This window comes from Gorilla gorilla, chromosome 2, assembly GCF_029281585.2.
Source record: "Gorilla gorilla gorilla isolate KB3781 chromosome 2, NHGRI_mGorGor1-v2.1_pri, whole genome shotgun sequence".
Taxonomy (NCBI): domain Eukaryota; kingdom Metazoa; phylum Chordata; class Mammalia; order Primates; family Hominidae; genus Gorilla; species Gorilla gorilla.
This window is the reverse complement of record NC_086017.1, coordinates 15,337,626-15,357,130: the sequence shown is the minus strand read 5'-3', so window position 1 is coordinate 15,357,130 and position 19,505 is coordinate 15,337,626.

Genomic DNA, 19,505 nt, shown 5'->3' with positions numbered 1-19,505 from the left:
GAGATCAAAGATATTAAAGACTATTTTATAGACGGGTGTCTCAGTCCATTTTGTGCCACTGTAATAGGATATCACAGATGAGATAATTGACAAACAGTAGAAATTTCTCATGGTACTGGAGGTGGAAAGCTCAAGATCTAGGTACTGGCAGGTTTGCGTCTGATGAGAGCTCAGTGTTTACTTTGAAGACGTCACCTTAAACACAGCATCCTTCAGATGGGAGGAACACTGTTCCTTCAGGGCAGAAGAGCAGAATAGCCAGGAGAGAGAACCCACTCTCCAAAGCCCTTTTCTAAAGGCATTAAACCCACCAATGAGACCAGAGCCCTCCTGGCCTAATCACTACTTACAGGCACCACCTCTTAATACTCTTACGATGGCAATTAAACTTCAACCTGAGTTTTGAAGGAGACAAACATTCAAATCATAACAACAGAAAAAAGCTCAGGTTGAATAACACCTGTAAATTTATCCAGCAAAGGCAATACTCAATCCCAGATCTTCTGAATCCAAATTCTGATTCATTTTACATCACGATGCTGCCTTTAATGTCTCCTCTTTCATAACTGACCTGAATCTCTGCTTTATTTTCTTTTCCTCTGTCTACAAAAGGGGAGCAATTATCTTTAGGCCCAACACCTCCATAATAATCAGGGATTCATCTCATCTAGGGGTAAGGATGAAGGGGTAATTTAAAGGCAGCGATCCTGAAAGCATGGTCCCCTAACCAGCAGCATTTCATCACCTGGGAACTTGTTGGAAACACAAACTTTCAGGCCTCACCCCAGACCTACTGCATCAGAATCCCTGGAGGAGAGCCCCAGCAATCTACGCTTTAACAAGCCTTCCAAGTGACGCTGATGCATGGTCAAGTTTGAGATCTACTGGTTAAGGCTCTCTAATGCAATGTGTGAAATTTTTGTCACCCAGAAACATAGTGGCATAACTAGTGGTGAGGAAGAAGGCTCATATGAGCTAACTGTCAAATTTTTAAGAATTTTTCAAGCTTCTTAGAAATATTTACACCATGGAAATTTGCAAACATTACAGTGTAAAACTGGAAACACTACAAATCAGAGGACCATTCTCCCCATAGAGCCTGTTTACCAGCACACAATTACAGTAATACTCTGATCATAGATCTCAATTCTCATAAGTGGGCTTCAGCCTTATTTCTAAGGTCAAGAGTCCACCTTGAGGGGAATAGGCCATGTCTTGATTATGCCAGGTGCTCCCATCTGTTACATCTACCAGGAACTAGAAAATGCACAGTCAAATTTGCTGAAAAATTTTACTAGTTTGCCATTGTTTTTAGAATGTAATATAAATATCTCAACAGGAATAAGCGATCCTCCATGCCTCTATTTTCCACTCTAGTCTCATCTGTAACCACCCTCCTCTCCTGCCTGGTCTATACTACGCTCCAACTCCAACCATACTGTAAATCATTTCTCATCCCCCTCCACCATCCCTACCTTCGGTTCATTGCATATGTTATTTCTGCAGCCTGGAAAACCTTCCACTCTCCCACCCTACTCATTCTTTAGGTCTGAGCTCAGTCACAATCCCCTCCAGGAAGTCTACCTTCACAACTCTTCCTTTCCAATCCTTCCCCTGCGTACTCCCCACCCCCAGCTTAGGATGGGTTATGACACGTATTTCCTCTGTTCTCACACAGCACCTTCTAATATCCTTATCAAGGTACTTACCACCTATGTAACCGGCAACTGGCTCCTTGTCTCTCTGCAACTATACACCCCTAAAAGCACCAATGTTTCAGTCGTTATAGAACCATCGGCACCTACTACCGTTGTAGGTTTGTAGTAGATATTCAATAAGCATTTATTTGAATTAATAAATATCTTCTCTGGTTCTGATAATTCATCTGCCTAAATGTCCAAGTGCTGACACTTCTAGACTCCCCAGAGTCATGCTATACCAACTTTTATTCACCATTTTGGATTTTCCAGATATGAATAACCACTAGGTAATCATTGCCATCCCCACCCAGATTCAGCCTGCTGGTGATTTTTTTTTCTTTCCAAAGTGTACAGGTGAATGAACAAATATTTCTATTGTAACATAAAGCAATCTGTCCCTGACCCCCGTGTCTGACTTTGATCCCATTAATCTCTCCATACTTGCCCTCAAAATCAGGATGTCATTAAGATATAAAACATTATGATGTGTGTATGCCATATTACCTACACATTTAGCTCCTATGCTATACCAAACAAAATTATGTACAGTTATTCACCAAAAAACACATGCTAGAATGAAAATAGCATCCCTATTCCTAATAGTCCCAAACTAGCAACAATTTGAATGTCCATCAATGGTAGAATACATAATAACACAGTAGGGACATTGAAGTACAGCTACCTACAACAAGATGCATGAAACCGTGATGCAGGGCAAAAGAAATCAAACACATTTTGGTTTGAAACAGTAATATTGACCATTTTGTGTTTTGGAAAAAAAGAAGCTAAACATAAATGAGTACATACTATATATAGGCCCATTTATAAAGTTTCAAACACAGGTTAAACAAATCTATGGCATCAGCACTTGAGACAGCAGAAGGTGACAGGAAGGAGGTATAAAAGAGCTTCTGGGAAGCTGGTAAATGTCTGTTTCTTGATCTGGAGTCCGGCTACACTATAATTCTGAAAAACCCCTCATTATTCAATTGCTAATTCACTGATAATTTGTACACTTCTCTGTACATACATTATTCTTCAATAACAAGTTGTCGTTTAAAAAGTCAAACTATCTAAAGCATTGTGGTGGACGTGGTATGGCAAAACAAAAGTATCAGGCATGCATTCTCTGGTTGTTAGAATGTTGGGGGAGAGTTCACACACGTGCATGTGAAAGCCAAACTAACAAAACAGACTGTGAATGACAGTGACATGGGCTCACAGGGGTGTGATAAAGCTGGCCTTCATGAGCCAATGCTACACATCTCTTCCCTACTCTGTATTCAGTGACATCAAATTGACAGTTTGAAATCAGCCACAGTGATAATATCTACACCATAGAAATTGGCAAATGCTACAAATCACGGCTGCCAACCCCACTTCCTCCTAAGGAGAGTTGGTTGCTAAACATGTACCAGCACACCAGTAGCTACAGAAACCTAAATTATTATGGGAACTAGTGTGAGCACCAATATCTCAGTCTTAGTCACATCACAGTTCAGTGACAAATGCACATCTAAAAAAAAAAAAAAAAAAAAGTTGGACCAGATGCGGTGGCTTACCCTATAATCCCAGTACTTTGGCAGACCGAGGCAGGAGAATTACTTGAACCCGGGAGTTTGAGATCAGCCTGGGCAACACGGTGAGATCCTGTCTCTACTACAAGCAAGCAAACAAACAAAAAGAGTCTAGAATCAATTTTTTGGAACAAGGTAGTAAAAACAAAACTGACCCAAAACTCTTGCTCCTGGGTGCATCACCCTGCTGCCCCCCCCAGTTGTAAATAAACTCTTGCATGCTTTTCTGGAGGTGGGGCTCACCTCAACAAATTCCAGGCACTGCACACAGCCCTTGGTTTAGTTTAGGATGCCTTTAACTGAATACCATTAATTCTATAAATTCTGGAAATTACAGGGAGGTACAATTGATAGACTATATTAACATAAGAAGCATCAAAATTTATCTTGCCAGAATATGCAGTATTGGAAACAAAATATTGTCGAGAGAATAAAGAAGTTGATAAATCATGATATTGGTGCAAGCCGTACTCAGTAATCCAGTCTGGCCCAGCCTGCTATCTACAAACTTACGAAAAAGCCTGTGGAATTTCAGAAATCTTACAACCTTGTAAATAATGCATCTTGTTTTGTGAGAATCATGCAGTGAATAATACATCAGACACAGGGAATCTGAAATTCAGAAGAAAGAATGGGACTGGGGAGAATTTCAGGTGACCTGAACTGTGTGCTTAAAGCTATGCAATATTACTAACATTAACACTGCCTAAGTACATAGTGTGTTTTTCACAGAAGAAGTAAATGAAAGAAAGAGAAAGAGGTAGAGGAAATAGCTCTAATTTTTTTTTGGCACTAAAACAGCAACATTTCCATTTTAGAATTATACATGACAAAATGCAAAGGAAAGCATTGTTGTGAAGTATTTAATCCCTTAGACAGAAGGCTATTAAAGAAGCTGGGAACATTAATTTGTTGATCTTCGTGGTGCCCGGAGGTGTTAGTGAAAGCAATCTACAGCCAGCATATGGTGGAAAAGCAGAGGAAAGTTAAAGTGGCCTCCAAGCACTTTGAGCCAACCTCAGTTCTCAAAATGTTCCCAGACATCCAAGCCCCAGGGCCCAGCTCAAACCACAATCTGGTGTTCCTTTCACTCTTCAAGGTGCATTAAATTTTAGAAGATACTGCACCTTTTTTTTTTTTTTTTAACGGACAAGGAACCAAACTAGAAAAAAGAAAAGGAACAATGGTGCTGTGATTTCTGTAGCCAACTGTAGAAAGGAAACATTCCCAAACGTATTTGGAGACACCAAGCTGAATAGGCTTGACGGATTACTGTAGATATTCTTATACGCTGCCTGGCAGCCCTCATTTGACTTCTTACAGGCTTAGCCTCTGGCCACAGAAGTGGCACGTGGCCCGGGTCGGGCCAATCACAGCACCCCATTACCCTGCATAAAACGATTGACTAAGGACAGGGGCTTATCAACAAGGCAGAACCAATAAGAAAAAGAGTCCTTCCTTGAACTAGTAAACAGACATGGCAGGGGGCAGTTGGGAAAAAGTATCTTTCTATGGACTTCACTAAACTGAGGGCATGGGCATCTGGAACTGTGTGTGGCAGGGCATGGGCATCTGGAACTGTGTGTGGCAGGTGGGGAAATGTTTTATCCAGAAGCCCACCTAGTGGGAAAGAGAGGAAAGAAATAGAGAGAGATGGAGTCCAATGTTTGAGTCCCTAGATCCAGCCACAGCAAAAAGCTAAAACGTTCCCCAGACTTCCCAGTTGTTATACGAGCTCAAAATTCACTCAAGGTCTTTTGAGGTTTTGTTTTGGTATCAGGTGCAATGAAAAAAAAACTTAAAAAATAAACTGGGAGCAGAGGTATAAACGGGTCTATTCTATCTTGATACTGGCTTATCAGCCTTGAGCCTGGGAAAAAGAAGTGAATTATCAAATGGTAAATTATGATCAGCTATGGAAAATCCCAAGTAAAATTATAAAGGAAAGGCCAGAGCCTACCTAGAATGCAACTTCTATCATTCTTGAAAGGAAGGGAATCTGCTTTATGTTTATCAACCCCTTCTTTACAGATCAGGATCCTGAATCCTCTAGATATGAAACATGATTTAAGTTCTAGATTCTCCTAAACAGAGAGTAATACAAGAGTAGCTTGCATCTGTAGAGTGTGAGGGAGGGAGAAAGAAACATGAACAGCAAGAGCTTGCAACTTGTAAGTAATCTCAATAGACCATGACCTAGAAGCTTCTGAGAGTGTGTCTCACCTGGTATTTTAACCCATCCACTTGATCAGATGGAATTTGGTACAGACATGCTCTAGGCAGAGCCTGAGTCCAGTGCCCATGTCATATCTTGCTGTTAGAGACATAAGCCAACAGAGGAATACCATCTATGAGAACTCTGGTTCTCTCTGGCCCTGGGTTTGTCCATTACTAAGGAAGCAACAGCCACAGAGAATGGATTTTGGACAGATCCATGATGCCAAGGGTATATGGCCTATGGTCATCTCACTAAATAAAAGTCATTTAATGACTTTAAACACAGCTTTTCCAGAAAATACATGAATGCAATCTTCTCCCCAAAAGGTGGACTTTATATATAAAGAATATTTTTCTCCAACTTGACAAACTTCTGAAAGTTGACTAAAATATGGCCTTGGAAATCTGGAAATTGCTCTGCATATGGTCTTGGAAACCATTATTAGCCCTTGTATACAAAGACAGTGGTAAGTTAGCTGAATAGAAACGTACTACCATGAACTAGTAAATGCATGGCCAGTAAAGTTGTTTGCAAATTTGTAAGGCATTTCTCAAATATAGATTCAAGTCAGATTAAGCAAAAGCCCAACATTCCTTGCCAATGAAGATTTATAAGAAATAGAAATAACAAAATTGCAGCCCAAAATCCAACCCAAGTCACCGGATCTGAAAGAAGAAAAGAGAGGTAGGGTCTCATGTTTCAAACTTTCAAATCCTTGGTATGCCCAATCTAGAGACATCAATCTGAATTTGGGCTGACTTGATTATTAAATTGAGGCAATATTTTACTGTAGCAATCATGGATACTGTACCCCCCCACCTCAAGTTGCACAGATTTTGCTAAGAAAGCTGAGAAAGTTCAATGTTTGTGATTGAAGCCCATCAGTTTTAAAAATATTCAAAACTAGGTGTCTGCCATAGAAATCTTTGCTATTTCTGGACTCACACTCTAGTGTGACACCATGGTTTTCTGAAGTAGGATAGGAAATAGATGAGAAGGTATTAGCAATATTAATGAGTAGAATGCTGTGAGTTTTCTTGAATTTTTCAACCTGTATTTTGGAGCAAAGGCAATATTACTTCCAATTTTATTCTGGACTTCAATACTCTGCATCTCCAGGTCTCCTAACAGCATCATGCATGACTGTTCAAACGAGTGGAGGACTAGACTTTCAGGTGGATAATGTTGCCAGGGAAACTGCCTACCTACCACCTCAATATGTCTATCTCAGGTAAAACAGACAGTTCTGCTGCATGCATGACTCCTTTGTCCATAACAAAACAGAGCTGGAAAACTGCCTTCAGAAATTTTATAGTCACAAAGTCCCGTAGAGAAGATAAGGTCTTTAAAATTCATATAAAACATTACATCCATCCTGTCAGACATGTTCTAGAATCCTCCAGAATAGATTACATCTGCAGGGTGGGAGGGAGGGGAGAAGAAAGATGAACAGCCAGGGCTGGCAACTTCGAAGAGACCTCTATAGACGTGACCTTGACGCTGTGGAGCCTGAGTCCCATCTGGTGTGTTAACCCATCCACTCAACCAGACAGAATGAAAAGCAACCTTCTAAAGTGAAGGAAATGACAGGAAGTTATTTTGTCCTTTCCCCCCACTTATAATGGAATTTTAATATGGAATAGTTGTTTCTTTTTTGAATAGAGCAGAGACCCCAGTAGATAGTTTTGATTTTTCAAACATCCAGGGTCACTTCCATCATTCGGATGGATTTTGTGGCTTGCCTTCTCTGGATAATGGAAATCTGTTCTAGTCCTTTTTCATCACCTGTGTCTGCTCTTCCTGTTTAATTTGGGAAAGTCTGTTGGAGCAGTTAAAAAGAAAGACAATACTGAGAGCACCTAGGTTTAAACCCCCAGCTCTGGCACTTCTTTGCTGTGAATTTAAGACATTTATTCTCACTTAACCTCCTCATCTGTAAAATTGGGATATCCACAGTAGTTTCATAGATTTATCTAGAGGTGCATATGAGACTATGTGAATATTTCTATGTGATTACTTAAACATGAGCATTTTTTAAATTGTAGCTATTTTATTTTCAAAGTTGAAAATAAGTCAATTGAAATGAGTTTTAAAGGAAAAATTAGAGGCCCAGGGTCAACTGAGTGAGGAAAGGAACAAATAGTTTAATAAATAACCCGTACGTCATTCTTTTTAATGCTCTCTGCAACTCTATGAGGTAAAGTTTATTGCCCTCATTTTACAGAAGGAGACACTCAGGTTCTGAAGGCTAAATACTTGACCCTAAATAATGTAACTAATGAGTAGAAAAATCAGGATTTGAACCCAGGGCTGTCTCAACCAAGGCCGAATATATTTTCTCAAGAGGAAAAAGAATCAGCTGTATTAAAAAAAACAAAAAACAAAAAACAAGAAGATTATGGCATCAACCAGACTGACAGGTCAATAGATGGATCCACTAGAAATATTCTAGTGGCAAATGACAGAAAGCAGAACCTCTACTGGTTGAGTAAAAAAAGAAATTATTGACTTCTCTAAATGACAATTGAATGTGATATTTGCTTCAGTCATAGCAAGATATGGAGGATCAAATGATGTCACCAGAATTATTTCTGTATCTCCTCATTTTCCTCTGAGTTGGCTCCATTCACAAACAAAATTTCCTCTCACAGTAAGAAGATGGGTCACACAGCTACAGCCCTTACATTTCCTCAGCTTCAAAGACAAAGGGAAGAGCAAGTCTACTGCTGTGAAGTGCTAGCAAAGTTCTTCTTTCTGGATCTCAGTTTAGGCTGCTATAAAAGAAATACCATAGATGGCATGGCTTAAACAACAGAAATTTATTTCTCATAGCTCTGGAGACTGGGAAATCCAAGATTAAGGAGCCTACAGATTGAGTGTCTGGTGAGGGCCCACTTACTGGTTTGTGGATAACGATCTTCTTGCTGTATACTCACACAGGAAAGAGGGGAGTGGGGGGAAGGTCCCATATCTCTTTGTCATTGTATAGCAACACAAATCCCATTAATAAGGGCTCCACCCTCAGGCCCTACCCAATTACCTCCTAATGGCCCCAGCTCCAAGTATTAGGCTTTCAACATATGAACTGGGGGGTGGGTGGGGACAAACATTCAGATAGCAGTCAGATACATGCCAAAGGTTAGAAACTTTAGTAAGTCATTTAATGGACTCCAAGTAAGGAGCTGATATTTTTAAGATGGAGAGCCACAAAATTACAAGGCATGTATTAAAGAGATTGAAGAAATGAGTGACATATTTGGATTATTCTGTTTTTTTAAGTTCAGAGGTACAAGTGCAGATTTGGTACATAGGTAAGCTTTGGTCATAGGGGTTTGTTGAATAGATTATTTCCTTACCCAGGTATTAAGCCTACTAACCACTAGTTATTTTCCCTGATCCTTTCCCTCCTCCCAGCCTTCACCCTCTAAAAGACCCCTGCGTGTGTTATTTCCCTCTATGTGTCCATGTGTTTTTATCATTTAGCTCCTACTTATAACTGACAATGTGTGGTATTTGGTTTTCTGTTCCTGTGTCAGTTTGATAAGGATAATGGCCTCCAGCTCCATCTATGTCCTTGCAAAGAACATAATCTCATTCTTTTTATGGCTGCATAGTATTTCATGGCATATGTATACCACATTTTCTTTATGTAGTCTATCATGGATGGGCATTAGGTCTATTCCATGTCATTGCTATTGTGAATAGTGCTGCAGTGAACATACACATGCATTTGTCTTTATAATAGAATAATTTCTATTCTTCTGGATATATACCCAGAAATGGGATTGCTGGGTCTAATGCTATTTCTGTCTTTAGGTCTTTGAGGAATTGCCACAATGTCTTCCAAAATGGTGTCCATTCTGTTTTGAGGCATGAAGACCCCTAAAGCTTATCAATGGGCCACAGCCCATACTTCAAAATCATAGCTCTAGGTCACACTAAGTTCACCACTAGGACTAGTAACCTAAAACAAAAAGCAACAAAAAAAGGCTCAGTCCACCTTCTTTAGCCCATTTCAAAAAAAAAAAAAGAAAGAAAAAATGCAAAATTGAGCTGGTGTATGACATCCTACACATTTTTAAGGTCTGAGGGAAAGGACCCTTCTGAGAGTGAATGAGTATCTGTAGGTCTCCCCGATTCTCACATTTTTCAATTTCTAGAGTTTTGTTTCTTTTTCTTTACCTGTACCACCTCCTCTACCTTCCCTTTATGTAAAAGTCCACCACTTTTCTAGACCAAACCTCAAAAGAGAGAATAGATAACTGACTGGAAGCAAGAATAAATCGTTTTCAGTAGGCTCTTTCCTCTCCGGAACTTATGCTACTCCCTAGGCCAATCTTCAAGATTTACAGGAGAACATCCAGGATGAAGTCCACAGCCCCCACCCCATGAACCACAGCAACAGCCTACTCACCTGCCTGCACCATCAGAAGGCCACCTGCCTTCTACCATCCCACCAGACAGAACATACCCTATACAGCACTGTAGCAACAGTGCCCTCATTTAAACAGGCCTGGCCCATTTTGGTGACAAGACTGATCTGCAGGAATCTGTGTCTTCATAGTATTGCTATCCAAGCCAATGGGAATGCTTTAGTCTTCACTGAGAGAGAACGAGTGAGCAAGAGAAAGCGAGAGAGAGCGAGCGAGAGAGAGAGAGAGAGGGAGAGAGAGGGAGAGAAAGTGAGAGCGAGTGAGCGAGAGAGAGAGAGAGTGCACACACACACACTCTGATCAAGATAAAAATCTCTGATGTGTGGTCCACTGCATTCCCTCAAGGGGGATGATCTTAATCATTTTGAAAGCCACCAATCTCTTTGAGAATGTTTTGAAAGCTTGGGCTTCTTCTGAGAAAAAGCCACATACACAAAACATTTTTATATAATTCCAAGAGATTATGGATCCTGGTTAGCAAATCCAGAGATCCTTGATTCCACGTTAAAAGCTCCTGCTCTAGACTGGGAGCCAGTGCCCTGCTACTGGCTGGAGAGTACTGACTGGTACAGGAGCAGTACAGCTTCAGAGAAAAAGGCGCATCTCGTCTGAGGATGACCTGCTAACCAGGGGACATTTGGCAATGTCTGGAAACATTTTTGATATTTAGAACTGGGGTGATGCTACTAGCATCTAGTAGGAGAGTCCAAGGGTGCTGCCAATCATCCTACAATGCATAGTACATAATTATTGGGCCCAAAATTTCAATAGTGCTAAGGATGACAACCCCAGCTAAAAAGCAATGGAAGAAACAAATGGATAGTTAAAAAAAAAAAACAAAACTCATGCTAGACCTCTGTCTTGGCTATGCTAAGAGCACTGAAGAGGACTACCTACTCCAGGCCTGGGAGGTGATCAAGGAAATCTTTCTCTTGTTGCAGTTATTGTTAAAGGTCGCCTGTCCAGATTAGCATGTGCCACTGATTTCTGTACATTAAACTCTCTAACCATGCCATAACCTTGCCAAAGATCCAATAAATGCAGCTTTAACCAAATTTCCAAGTGAGTGATGGTTACTGAAGATAAAAATTTCCATTTGCTACAATTCATAAGAATGGTTGTTCATTTCCAGACATTGTGTTTTTCAAGTACAATTTGGAACCTTATATTATTTATAGGAGACCTTAAGTAAACCATTATACTTCTCACATAGTCTTAGTTTCTATGTTTCCATAGCCTGGATGATAATCCCTACCACACTTGGAGAGGTAGCCTGGAAAAACAGTTAGCAGCATGGACTCTGGAGTCAAAATGCTAGGTCAATTCTCAGCTCTACCACTCACTAGGTGTGTGGCTCCCAGCACAATATTCAGCCTCTCTAAGCCTCAGTCTTTTCATCTGCAAAAGAAGGATAATAGTAGCTGTCTCATGGACTCACAAGGATTAAAGAAATACTATATGTCAAGCACTTAGATTATGATTATAAAAGTTGACTGTCTTTATTGTTGTGGTTATTATCATCTTAGGTATACAGGGATAATTATATGAAACTTAAAAGACATTGCGTAAAATAAGATTTTGTTATTAGCTATTTGCCATCCAAAGGTCAAGGTGTGCACTTTTAAATACATGTGAATGTTTTTAACCTAAATTGGAATCAAACATATGTTTGCTAATTATCCTCTTTTATGTTTGTAGAAAGCTAACTCATATGTCAATATTATTTTAGAAGTACAGCTCCTTCTGTTCACTCTAAATTTTGGGGAGAGGAAAATTTTACATCTCCATTAAAATGCCAAAGTGGCAAAACAACATACTGGTATTCTGAAATATTTGAAACAATAAAAATGATACCCAGTCTTGTCTCAACTAATTCAGTATTTTACTCTTCAAATTGTTAATTATTGAGTCCTTGCTGCCCACATGAGAAAATTCAAACACTTGGGTCAAGCATTTCACCATCTGGCCCTGTAGCACAGTCATAGCACCTGCCAGCCCCATGTCTAAAGCTGAAATTCTTGTCAAACTCTAAACTTATCATTTGCCTTCTATCTGCTTCTACATTTAATGTAAATACTCAATGCACCATGTCTCTACCTTGTTAAATGTGACCAATCTTTCTATCAAATGCCTCCTATGTCATGAAGATTTCCTGAAGTACATATTCCACCTTTTTGTTTCTAAACCAAACAGTATCTTTTCTTCCTTTGAATTCTCACAATCTTTGATTTACACCTCACTGGTGCTTCTAAACTAGCGAACCTAACAACACTGTGAAGAGTATTGGAGACAGACATTTCCATTTGAGCTGCAGAAATGATTCCTGTAATTCCCATACTGTCATAATGTACAGACCTTGGAAGAGTAAGAAATCAATTCTGAATTTGTAATCTAGAGCTTGTGAGTCAAAGCAATTCCCTCAGTTAATCAGTGTCTGAATTACACTGTTCATTTTGTAAACTAAGCGCACAAGTCCTGTTCTCTTGAAATCAGAACTAGTCAAAGTAAAATTGTGCTGGCAGCTTCAGAGTCATGGAATCAAAGACTTAACAGACTTAGAAAGTCATCTAGTACTTTCAATTATTTAACCGAAGTCTCATTATTTGCAGACATGGGACCTTCATGACCCAAGCAAGGTAAAATGTTAGCACCTGCCCTACATTCCTTCACCACTTATTTCCATTTTTTTCCAGACCTTCTCAAGTCTGCATCATTACCCATTCTCTCTTCCATTCCTCCTATTACTTAACTTAAATATGAATTCCTCTGAAAGATCATTGGTAATTCACATATAGTCCTGTTACTTTTCTTTCCTTTAAAAGGAGCATGATAATTGCAAACTGCAACAAACGAAGCTGAAAATAACTCCCCAGGCAGTTATGCATTAGGAATTAGATTAAAATGAGCCCAATTTATTTTTAAATGACCTGGTAATTTGTAGGAAAGATTTAAGCTACTTAAATTTTTATCAGTGGGAAACTGGGAGGCTCACGAAAATCAACTGTTGGATACTGCGGTGGGAGAATGGACCCATTCCCTGAAGCCAGAGACAGTATTGATGGAATGTTGCTTAAAGATTTATGTTCAAAGGGAAACAGGAGAGAAGACCTAATTTAACATAAATGTAATCTGCTTTAAAAGTCTAAAATAAAGCAAGTTCAATGTCAGCTTACAATTATATGTGACCAAATCTGTACTTGAAACTAATTTTCTGATTAGGATTTTAAATCAAAGTCCTAGGAATTTTTTTGAGGCACTTCACCTACTTGCATTTGAGGCATGAAGGATTCACTTCTCAGTTCAAGGAGTGAGTAAGGGGATATCAAACTTTTCCCATAGTCATTGCAACATGAAGACTCGGTTGAGGCACTGAGGCTGGACATCTCTGCAGACTCATAGCCATCCCCACCGCCTTGCATTACTGATTGCGTGAATCATATGTTTGGAGTTAACTCACATGAGGCTTCCTTCATAAATCATAGTTCTGCTATTCCCCATATCCCCACATGAGTGGTGCTGCTCATACATTTAAGCATGAATTTGATGAGTTCTGATATAAAAAAACTAAATTATTAATCCAAATTAACTTGTCTTCTCAACCTTGGGAGAGGACCACTACAATTCTAAGCACTGTATATAAATTTTGGCATAAATATAAAATCTTTGGTATAAATGTAAAAATCTTTCAAATGAGCTATCTATAAGCATCTTTATATTCAATATAGTATCATAATCTAATGTTCAATTTTTGTCTTGATATGTATGACTACCAATCTTCCTTTCTCTGTGAATTACTGTTGTAGAGATGGATGTACATATCCATATACATAAGTACATCTACACACATCTGCATCAGCATATTTATATAGACATATATATATTACATATAGCCAAAATCAAAAGAAACAGTTTGATTAGTCATTGATACATCACTAAAGTCCTTGAATTATCCACTTTTGTGAGAAAGATGTCAATATAAATATTTAGAAGGAAGTAGGAGGCCAAGGCAGGAGGATCACTTGAGGCCAGGACCTTGAGACCAGCCTGCGCAACATAGCAAGACCCTGTCTCTACAAAAATAGTTTTAAAAAGAGAAAGGAAAAAAAATAGTTTTCCATAATGGTTTAATCTGTCCTGAAACTACAAGCATAAAATGTGTAAATATACAGTACTTCATTTACTAGTGCTAAAAATAAGCCAATTTAGGCATAGAAAATTTGAAAAGATGAACAAAGCACTGTGCAGTTGGACTCCATTTGCTTCAGTTTTCTCCTCCAGAAACACTTTCTCCCCTCCATTAGAGTCTGTCCATGAAACACTGACAAATTGTATTGCATCAGTGGAGTCCAATGCCCTCTGGTTTCTCACTGAACATGGCCAGTGGGAGCCCCAGCAGACCAGAGGAAAGATGATGCATTCCCCTAGTTCATGCCCTGTGAGGGCACCCTGTGAGGGGTACATCGATGTACCCCTCAACAAGTCACCTGACCTCTCACCGCTGCCTGCTTATACAATTCTCTTCTTTGTGGTTCTGGAAATCTCTACCCCTCTATCTGCCCTGCCAGGGATTGTGACGGCTCCGCTTTAAGCTCCATGTTTCCTCTGTATCCCTCGTGGTTCCTTTACCCAGTTCCCAAACCTTTGTAATTGGTCTTTCCATAATTCCTCATCAAATTATCCTCCTCTAAGTGTGGCATTCCTGTCTTGCCAGCCTTTACAGTGTGGTCAAGGAAAAGAGAGTTTCTTTATAACAGCTGTCATTAAATAGATGCAAAGACATACATGCAAAGAGGAGAAAGGGTCACTTTCAGTTGTTGGATCTAGAAAGGTTTCATGAAGTCCACGTGGCATTAAAAATGGACCTTTAAGGGCTCTCGGGTAAGACTGGAGGAGATAGGGTAATCACTACAAGGTGAAGAAAAGATCAGTCCCATACCTGAAAGGCAGCAAAGTACATACAATTTTCAGAAACAGCTAGACATCTAGTGTGTTCAAGTGAAGCTGGGGAACAATGGAAAGAAGACTGGAAAGTGAGGCTGGAGGATTCTGAATGTCAAGATCAACCATCCTTACAAATTCTATTCTGCGGAAAGTGAAAGACTAATGAAAGCCTCCACACAAAAGAGAAATATTAGCAAAGCATTAGGAGTGTGTGCTTGCATGTGTATATGTTTATGAAACTGTATCCCACCAGAATGTAATTTTCATCAAACTAGGGCCCATATCTATTTTACTCTGCTGTTCCCAGCACATATTAGCTACTTAATAGCTGATAAAAAAGAATGATTGAATAATGAAAGAAATTTTAGCTAAGAAAGTCCTTTATAGATACTAGAAAAATACACCGCAGAATGGACCTTAAACCAGGATGTGGCCAATGAAGACAGGAAGGAGGAGAGTAAGACCAACAATCCAAGATCCACTGATCAGAACCCAGCACACCTATTTCAAGTGTGGACAGTTCCTCATCAGTACATAGGTAGCTTTCAGGGGCAAGGAAAACTGCTGTTAGAGATTTAGAAACATGTCAGAATAAAACAAAACCCATACTCTAAAATATCCAGTTGTAGAAACAAATCTAAATGTCCTGAAGAAAAAATAGATAACACCATAGATAAATAACATTAATTAAAATATGAGGATCTTCATTTAGAGTTAGAGAAATGGATACCAAAATAAAAGGAAAAATCAAAGAACTAAGTAAATTTTGGAGGGCTAAAATTAGGGCTGAAAAGAGAAAAACTAAGTGGACGATAGGGGCCAGGGTCACACCTGTGCTGTGCATTGTCATCCTTGGGAACTAAGTTGCCGCTGTGCCCAACTCGCTGGGAATGAGAAGCCAAAGTGCTGCACCATCCAAGGTTTGGAGCCACCAATATGCTGTGCCCTTCACCCCAGGGCCTTAATGTTGCTGTGCCCTGCCCCCCAGGTCTCAGGCTGCCATGGCACCCTGCCATTTTCTAGGGCCTGAGCCACCACAGTGCCCCTTCATCTTTGGGGCTGTGCTACTGCTGCACCTTACCATCTAAAATCTAAGCCACTCTATCCCTGTACCCCCAGGCCTAAACCACTGGTGCATACCCTAGAGTCCCAAGCCCTATCCCCACAAGTGATCTACACATGCCCACACCTCAGTGATTGTACTCATGCCCTGAGATCCAGGAGCCGCAGGAGTTCCATGAGCCCCTGAGCCTAAAACTCTGGTTCTGCAGCCACCCTGAGTGCCTGCACCCTGGAATCCAACACTGTAGTGGCTACTTGGGGCCACACCAGACCCACTGATGAGGCCGATCCCCTCAGCCAGAACTTCCCCCCAAAGAGAAAAGGAGAACAGGTGGACCCCAGCAATCTTTGATACCAAGGACCCCAACATTCCTCTTCTGCTGCTGCCGCTGCCACAAATATCCACAGCCATGGCCCCTACAGTGTTTGCTCCTACTGACCTTAGCTGCCCAAATGCTATACCACTGCACTCCCTGAATAACAGATCCATCACAACCCATACAACTGACAACCTCACACCAATTTACAGCTGAATTTTTTTCCCCACTGAAGCCAGTCAACAAAGCCTGGAAGAGGTGATTGCTCTTCCAATGTGCAGACTTCAACACAAGGCCACAAGAAACATGATGGGGGAAAAATGACATAACCAAAGAAACACAACAATTCACAAGTAACTGACCCCAAAGAAAAGGATATTATTGAAATTTCTGACAAGGAATTCATAATAATTATTTTAAAGAGCTCACTGAAAGAGAACACGAATAGACAACAAGATCAGAAAAGCAATACATGAACAAAATTAGAAATTCAATGGAACCAAAAAAATCCTAAAGAACCATACAAAAATCCAGGAGTAAAAGAATGCTATGAATGAAATTTTAAGATGTAATACCTTCAAGAGTAGACTTGATCAAGCTAAAGAAAGAATCTGTAAACTTAAAAACAAATATTTTGAAATTACCCAGAGGAAAAAAAAAAGGAAAAAAATTAAAAGGAGGAAAGGAAGCATAAGGGACTTACAGGACACCTTTAAGTGAAAAGTAAAAAAATACATATGGGAGTCCTAAAAAGAAAAGAAAGAGAAAAGAACAAAAAGCTTATTTAAAGACATAATAGCTGAAAACTTCTCAAATCTGGTGAAAGTTACAGGCTGAATATTTCTAATTAGAAATCTGGAATCAAAAATGTTCCAAAATCCACAACTTTTTGAGTACTGACATGATACTCAAAGCAATGCTCTCTGGAGCATTTCGGATTTTGGATTTCCAGATTAGAGATGATAAACTGATGATAAGAATATCTCATCAAAAATCTGAAAAAATTCAAAAAGCCAAAACACTGCTCGTCCCAAGCATTTCAGGTAAGAGACACTTGCTGTGGTCTGGATGTGGTTTGTTACCACCAAAACTCAGGCTGAAATTTGATCCCCAATGTTGTGGTATTGGGAGATGGGGCCTACTGCAAGCTGTTTGGGTCTTGGGGGAAGATCTGTCATAATTGGCTTGCTGCCATTATTTTTATAGTGAATTCTCACCTGGTGAGACTGGGTTAGTTCTCATGGAAGTAGATTACTTCCCAAAAGACTGGATTGTTATAAAGCCAGGATACTCTTGGGTTTTGTCTCTTTGTATGTATCTGCCTCCCCTTTGACTTTCTTTGCCATGTCATGATGCAGCACTAAAACCCTCACCAGAGCATGGGTCATGCCTTTGAACTTTTCTGCCTGCAGAACCATGAGCTAATAAACCTCTTTTTTTAATAAATTACACAGTCTCTGATATTCTATTATAACAACACAAAATGGATGAAGATAACACACAACCTATATTAATATGGAGGTACAGAAAGCTCAGAAGTCTTTAATGAAGTTCAATCCAAACAAGACTATACCTAGACAAATTATAATCAAACTTCAAAAAAATCCAAGACAGAGAAAATCTTGAAAGCAGCAAAGAAAAATCCTCACATAAAAGGAAATCTCCATAAGGCTATCAGTGAATTTCTCATCAGAAACTTAGTAGGCCAGGAGAAAATGGGATGACATATTCAAAGTACTGAAAAAAAAACTGCCAACCAACAATGCTGTACCTGACAATGCTGCACTTCACAAATGAAAAATACAGACTTTCCCAAACAAACAAAAGCAGAGGGAATTCATCACCACTAGACTTGCCCTATAAGAAATGCTAAATAGAGTTCAAGTGGAAATGAAAGGACACTAACGACAAACATGTAAATGTATGAAGTAGAAAATTCACTGATTAAAAAGTAAATATATAGTCAAATTCAGAATACTCTACTTTTGTAATGTAATGGTGCTGTGTAAATTGCACTTAACCTAGTATAAAGATTAAATGACAAAGTATTAAAAATAACTATAATATCTTCTTATTGGATACACAGTATAAAAAGATGTAAATTGTGACACTGAAAACATAAAATGTTGGGCAAGTAATCAAAAGTGTAGAGTTTTTGTATGCAACTGAATTTAAGTTGTTATCAGCTTAAAATAGACTGGTATAATCACAAAATTTAAGCCTCACAGTAACCGCAAAGCAAAATAGCCAATACTCGAAAGGTAAAGGAAAAGGAATCAAATCATACCACAGCAGATAATCAAATCCCAAAGGAAGAAAAGAACAACAGAGAGAAAAATAAAGAAAAAAAAAGAAACTATAAAACTATCAGAAACAATTACCAAAATGGCAATCATAAGTCCTTACCTATAAATTAAGTTCAGTTCCCTACAAAAACTCTACTTTAAGTGTAAATGGTTTAAATTCATCCATCAAAAGACAGAATGGCTAAACAAAAGTTTTTTCAAATCCAATTATATGCTGCCTACAAGAGACTCATTTTAGCTTTCAGGACATGTATAGGCTGAAAGTGAAGGGATGGAAAAAGGTATTCTACGCAAATGGCAACTAAAAGAGAGCAAATGTGGCTATACTTGTACACAACAGGGTCTAAGTCAATAAACTGTAACAAGAGAAAAAACAGATTATTATATTATGATAAAGGGTCAATATATTAAAAAGATATAACAACAGTAAATATATATATACCCAACATTAGAGCAACTGAATATGTAAAATGAATATACACAGTACTTAAAGGAAGAATAAACAACAACATAGTAATAATAGAGGACTTTAATTCCTCACTTTCAACAGTGAATAGAACAGCCAGACAGAAAATCAATATGGAAACAATGCACTTGAACAACACTATAAACCAAATGAACCTAACAGACATATACAAAATATCCCATTCAACAGCAGAATACATATTCTTCTCAATTGTACACAGAGCATTCTCCAGGAGAGGTCATATTTTGGGACACAAAACAAGTCTCAACAAATTTAGGAAGATTGAAATATATGGAGTATCTATTCTGACTACAATCGTATGAAACAAGAAACCAGTAATGGCAAGAAAACTCACAAATGTGGGAAAATTAAGTAGCACACTCCTGAACAACCAATAGGTCAAGAAGAAATCAAAGGGAAACCAAAAACTATCTTGAGACAAACAAATATGTAAATACAACCTACCAAAATTTATGAGATGTAGC